We start from the raw sequence: 7,145 nt of genomic DNA, 5'->3' as shown, positions 1-7,145 counted from the left end.
CTGGACTCATCATTGTTTGTGATGCATCCCACCACCGCTGTATCATCTGCAAACTTTACAATGTGACAGCCTGGATGGGTAGCTGCACAATCATATGTGAGCAGAGTAAACAGAAGGGGGCTCAACACACATCCCTGAGGAGAGCCAGTGCTGAGGGTTATGGTGGAGGAGGAGAGGTTGTGGATCCTCACTAACTGTGGTCTGTTTGTTAAAAAGTCTAGTACCCAGTTGCAGATGGAGGGGCTTAGTCCTAGTGTGGATAGTTTGTCCATCAGGGTTTGGGGGATCATGGTGTTGAAGGCGGATGTGAAGTCCACAAAGAGCATACGGACGTAAGAGTTTTTCTGCTCCAGGTGGTTGAGTGCAGTGTGGACCACAGAGGAGATTGCATCCTCTGTTGATCGGTTCTCACGGTATGCGTACTGATGAGGGTCCTCGTTGATGTTGATGGTTGTTTTGATGTGAGTCATGACCAGTTTTTCGAAGCATTTAGCGACTATCGGGGTGAGGGCCACTGGCCGATAGTTATTCAGACCAGTCACTGTAGAGCTTTTTGGGACTGGGATGATGGTGGCAGTCTTCAGGCAGGTGGGAACTGTCTCCAGGGTAAGTGAGGTGTTAAAGATGTCTGCCAGCACCTCACAGAGCTGATCAGCACATTCCTTCAACACTTTTCCGGGGATGTTGTCTGGGCCAGTTGCTTTGTGCGGATTAATCCTCCTGAAGCTACTCCTTACTTCTGCTGAAGTCACGCTGAGATGCTCTTCATCCGGTGGCGAGGTGAGTCTGGTGCTGGGTGGTCTGTTTGGGTCTTCAAAGCGTGCATAGAACTTGTTGAGGGCATCAGGCAGAGATGGGTCTTTGGGACATTGTTCGCTCCTTCCTTTATAATCTGTTATGCACTTAATGCCCCTCCACATGCTCCGAGGGTCTTGTGAGATGAATTGACCCTCGATCCTCTTTGCATATGCGGCCTTGGCCCTCTTAATACCAGCAACCAGCTCTTTTCTTGTCCTACTCAGCTCCTCTGAGTTTCCAGACCTGAAGGCAGTGTTCCTGGCTTCCAGCAGGGTACGCACCTCTGCATTCAGCCAAGGTTTTCTGTTTGGGTAGCTTTTAACATTTCTGATAGTGGAGACTGTGTCAGTACATGTACTAATGTAACCCAGTACTGAGGATGTGTATTGGTCAAGATCAAGCGAACCTCCATTTTCAGCAGCTTCTCTGAAAACCTGCCAGTCTGTTCGATCAAAACAATCTCTCAGTATGGGTCCACTGTCCTGGCTCCAACATTTAACTTTCTTTTGTACCGGTCTGGAGCGTCTCAGCGGGGGCATGTAAGCAGGAGCCAGGAAGATTGAGATGTGGTCTGACAGTCCTAGGTGGGGGCGGGGTTCGGCTTTGTATGCATCTTTTACGTTCGTGTAAACACGGTCCAGCGTGCGGTCTCCGTGCGGTCTCCCTGCGGTCTCCCTGATTAGCACCCTGATGGCTGTTTACTATTCACAGGAGGCTGAGTCATACTAGCAATAACAGCATTGTAAGAGGGGGACAGTTGAACCCAGAGGCCTCCACCCCTGTTTAATGATGGACGATTTCTTTTCACAAAGATGGCCTCCTTTACTCCTCTCTCAAACCATCACTCCTCTCTGTCCAGGATGTGAACATCTTCATCCCTGAAAAAGTGACCGCTGGCCTGGAGATGAGTGTAGACCGCAGAATCCTGGCCTGATGATGATGATCTTCTGTGCTGGGCCATCCTTTTGGCCAGTGGCTGTTTAGTTTCCTCGATGTAAGACTGGTCACAGCCCTCCTGACACTGAACAGCATACACAATATTACTCTGTTTGTGCCAGGGGACTGGATCTTTGGGATGAACCAGTCTTTGCCGTAATGTGTTTTGGGGGGTTAAAAGCCACTGGGGCGTTATGTTTAGAAAATAAACGTCTGTTTCTCTGATACTCCCTCAACATACGGAATGACCACTGGTCTGGGTCTGGGTTCCTCCTTTTCACCCGATGACTGACTGGAGTCCTGTTTGGGTTTCTTCTCTGCTTTCAGGAAGGCCCAGTTAGGATATCCACATTGCTCTAGAGCCTGTCTTGTGTGGGATTTCTCCTTCTGCCTGGCTCCTGAGTTAGTGGGGATGCTGTCTGCTCTGTGGTACAGAGTCCTGATGACTCCTAACTTGTGCTCCAAAGGATGATGGGAGTCAAACTGCAAAAACTGGTCTGTGTGGGTGGGTTTGCGGTACACCTCAGTTTGTAAATGTCCTCTATCAGAGACTGAGACCTCACAGTCCAAGAAAGCCAACCTGCCATTTTTTTACATCTTCTCGTGTGAACTTGATGTATTTATCCACAGAGTTGATGTGGTCAGTAAAATGTTGCACTTCCTGAGATTTAATTTTAACCCAGGTGTCATCAACATACCTGAACCAATTACTTGGAGGTGTCCCTGAAAAGGATGTCAAGGCTTTCTTTTCTACCTCCTCCATGTACAGGTTGGCAACAATAGGAGAAACTGGAGACCCCATAGCACACCCATGTTTCTGCCTATAATATTGGCCCCCATATGTGAAGTAGGTTGACTGCAGGCACAGTTTCAAGAGTTGACACAGTTGTTCTGTGGAAAGTATGGTCCTGCTGCTCAGAGTAGTGTCTGATTTTAATCTTAAACTGACCACCTCTACTGCATCATCAACAGGAATGCACGTAAAGAGTGATGTGACATCAAAAGAGACCATTGCTTCATCAGTCTCCATGATGACATCCCTCACCTTATCCACAAAGTCCATGGTGTTCTGTATGTGGTGTTCTGAGCTGCCAACTAAAGGGATGAGTATAGATGCCAGATATTTGGAAACATTGTAAGTGACAGAGTTAATCATGCTAACAATTGGTCTTAAAGGTACACCTTGTTTGTGGATTTTAGGTAAACCATACACACTAGGTGTGGCCTCCCCTGGGTACAGTCTGTGGTACAGAATATGGTCAATAGCCTTGTCCTGTTCCAAATTTTTTCAGGCAATCTATTCTATTACAGAAAAACACTCAGCAGAGCTGCTGCCTGCATCAACTTTTTCGAGGGAATCATCTGATTCAACGCAGTGAAAAAACGTTAGAAAAGGCGATGGTGTCGTCCAGTGAGTAGCGGCCCGCCACGGACAAACACTCAGCGGAGCTGCTGCCAACAACGCCTTTTTCGAGGGAATCATCCGATTCACCTCTAGGAAAACACGTTAGAAAATGCGGTGGCATCGTCCAGCGAGTAGCGGCCCTCCATGGAAAAACACTCAGCGGGGCTACTGCCAACATCGCCTTTTTCGAGGGAATCATCTGATTCACTGCGAGGAAAAATCGTTAGAAAATGCGGTGGCATCGTCCAGCGGGTAGCGGCCCGCCATGGACAAACACTCCTCGGCACTTATCTTGAACAAGGCTGCTCGTCTCTGCTTCTCCTCGGGGAGGAACAGCTCACAGGGACGGCAGGAGGTCAGTGTGGCGGAGACCCAGGCATCCTTAGCAAAAGCTGTGTCGGTCAACGCTGGACATCTTTTTCTTATTCGTTCTTCTGACAGTGCTAGCTAGCTGGCTGAAGAAAAATGGGAGCAGATTGCCCGGTCTTACTGTAATTTATACGGACTGGGGGTGGTGCCCACACAGCCGTAGGCGCGGACTAAAGTTTTCAGTGCTGCGCTGTGCACGACGGGATAAACCCACTAGCGATAGCCTTAAATGGCGAAGCCTATACGAAATAGAACAAAAAAAAAACAGCTAGATTAAAAGGCAATTTAGAAAACTAAAAACAGGAACATGTCTGCATGGGTTTTTGCCAGGAACTTAAGAGTTTTAAAGTCACTTAGAGAGGTCAAGGACGAGAGCTTCAGATCTTTTTGCAAGATATTCCAAGAAACAGGAGCGGCGTAGGAGAAGGCCCTTTTGCTTAGTTCAGTCCTCACCGAGGGAACACTGCATGTAATAATGTCCTGGGAGTGCATGATGTAGCTGCACTCGCACAGAGACATGTAGGAGATTTATGAAGGCAGCAGACCGAGAAGTGATTTAAAGATAAAAATGTACCAATGGAAGACTCTGCATGAGGTTAATGATAACCAGTTAACCATTGAATACAGGGTGCAATGATGGGTACCTTAGTTGCAGCCAGTTATGAATCTTAATGCACCGTGATAGACAGCATCCAGCATCTGCAGGGTGCTTGTAGGAGCGTTCATATAGATAATGTCACAGTAGTCAGTGGAGGGAAGGAAAGTTGCAGTTAAAAGGTGTTTCCTAGCATTCAGAGTTAGACAGGATCTATTTCTGAAAAATAAACCCAATTAGTCTTTCAGTTTCCTTACTAGGTTTTCCACGTGAAGCTTAAACGAGAGATGTGAGTTGACCAAGATACCCAAATATTTATAGGAATCGACAAACTCAATAGGGACACCATTTGAGGATAAAATCAGAGGAAGAACTGCTGGGACTGACTTCCTGTTTTTTTTTTTTTTTTAAAAGCATCCCTTTGGTTTTAGTGGCATTTAGGACAAGTTTGAGACTGAACAAATCTGATTGGATGCTGTCAAAGGAAGATTGCAAAAGCTGGAGAGCCTTAGCAACTGTTTTAGCATGACAAGAAACAACTGTGTCATCAGCATAGAAATGTAAGGATGTGTCAGGGATGTTCTGACCTACATTACTTATGTAGATTGTAAAGAGGGTGGATTCTAAGGTCGTTTTCACACTAGATAGTCCAGTAGACTCGGTTCGGTTCGGGACCAATATTCATGAGCTTTTGTTTACATTTGAGCTGGTGTGCTTGCATTCACACTGCACTGTGCAGTCGAGTCAACCTGTTGAACCAACCTATTCCACCGCTCGCCTGTGGGGGCGCTGCACCAAGAACTACTGAAAGAAACGACACAAAAACCTCTGAAGACACGTCTTTTTCTTCTTCTGTAAATAAAAATAAAAACGAAGTGGCATCAAGTTTTAGCAGTTTTAGGAGTTATATTTTGTCATTTTTCAAAAATGGACTTAGCATGAGCAGAAGATGAGACAGAAGACCATGGAGAATATTGTTTTTCCACACAAGGCAGCTGACAGCTCCATATAAGGTAAGAGCAATGCGTGTTTGTTTACCCTGCGGAGCGGGGCTCGGTCTGTTTACATTCACACTGCACTCGAACCGCGCTGGAATTCGCTTCTACCGGACCGAGATTTAGCCCGGGCCAGAGTTCACCTTTTTGTTCCTTGACAGAGTTCGATGGCGCGTTCACACCTCCCTAAACGAACTGGACTTTCAAGGAAAACGAGCTAGAGTTCGATTAAAGCGGACTAAACAGGGCTGGTGTGAATGCACCTTAAGACTAAGCCTTGTGGTACACCATTGTTGACTGTTAAATAACTGGAGGAAATACCTTTATGTTGAACACATTGCCTTTGATCTGAAAGATAGTTAGAGAACCAACCAATGGTGTGTTCTGAGAAACCGATTTCTGAGAGCTTATGACCAGATGTCATGATCCACAGTGTCAAAAGCTTTAGACAGGTCTAAGAAAAGTGCAGCACAATAATCCTTAGCATCCAGTGCTTCAACAATGTCATTAAAAACCTTAAGTGAAGCAGTCGTGCTGCGTTGTTTCCTGAAACCAGATTGATGGAGAGGTAAGATGTTAAATGAGTCTAAATACTTTTTGATTTGAGAGTTTATCAGTTTTTCTAGAACCTTGGCTAAAATGTAGAGTTTAGAGATTGGTCGATAGTTGTTCTGTGAGGTGGGGTCACCTCTCTTCAGCAAAGGTAGAACAAAGGCTGTTTTTCAAGCGCCTGGAATAGAGTTTTGGCTTATGGACAGGTTAAAGATGTGGGACACCGGTACTGTGATGATATGAGCGGCCAGCCTTAAGAAATAAGGTGGAAGTTCATCTGGTCCTGCAGATTTTTTAGAATCTAGACCTTTTAACAATTTATTAACCTCACTAACTGAGAACGGGGAAAGAGAAAGGTGTTTTACTGAAGTTTGACTTGTAGGAAAGATTTGGTTTGACTTTCAGGGGAAGTGGCTCATTTTCCATTAGTAAATGTGTCAAACTCAAAGCAAAAAAAAAAAAAAAAGTTTGTTGAGACAGTTCAGGATCTCGTGCTTATTTGACGCAGGAACAGAGTTAACAAGAAGTTGTGATGGGAGGTCAAATGATTGGGAGCTGCATGAGAGAGATTTGATGGTTTTCCAGAATCTTTGAGGGTCATTTAGATTTTTGGAGGTCTGAGATAAAAAAAATAGTTACATTTTTTGGCTTTGATAGAAGTTGTGCATTAATTCCTCAGCTGTCGAAAACTCAACCAATCAGTGTCTGAGTCAGATTTTCTCACTACAATCTTAAGATGATCTCTCCTGTGCAGGAGGTCAGCTAGCTCTGGAGTAAACCAGGGGCTGTCTCATCCCTTTATTCTGAACTGACGAAAAGGAGCATGTTTTTTCACAAAACAAATGAAACTATTATGAAAAAAGTTCCAAGTCGAGTTCACGTCGTCAGTTAACAGAATATGATGCCAGTCAAAGTGAGACCGATCCCAGAGGAATGACTGTTCACAAAAATGTTTCAAATCCCTTTTTTTGAATTAATCTGGGCTTAGAATGTGGAATTTTAATGTCTCTGAGAGCCGCTATCACACAATGATCACTAAAAACATCAGCGAATACACTTGTACCAGGAAATTTGTGAGGCATATTTGTTAGCAATAGGTCTAAGATGGAAGATTTTTCAGGACGGTTCTTATTTGTTCTGGTGAGAGTGTCAATGAGTTGGGTCAGATTAAGTGACTGGCAACATTCTTTGAATTTATCACAGAGGGAGGGTTGACTTTTCCCAAATGACGTTGAAATCTCCTGCAAGAAAAACCTCTTTGAATTGTAAATTACAGTAGCTAGCAAGTCTGTCAGGGAGGAGCCTTAGGTGTTGCTTATGCAGAAAGATGGAAAATTCTAAAGGGTTCAAAAAGTTTCAAGTGCCACTGTAACTTAAGGGAGTACAGAAATGGAGCAAGTAGGACAATAGTAAAGATTAGAAATAAAATAGGAAGAGCTAGGGAGAAGCAGATGCTACATATAGACATAGTTTTAGATCAACTTGAAAAATATTA

Source organism: Nematolebias whitei, chromosome 4, assembly GCF_014905685.2.
Source record: "Nematolebias whitei isolate Nwh7 chromosome 4, NemWhi1, whole genome shotgun sequence".
Classification (NCBI taxonomy): domain Eukaryota; kingdom Metazoa; phylum Chordata; class Actinopteri; order Cyprinodontiformes; family Rivulidae; genus Nematolebias; species Nematolebias whitei.
This window is presented reverse-complemented; position numbering follows the sequence as displayed.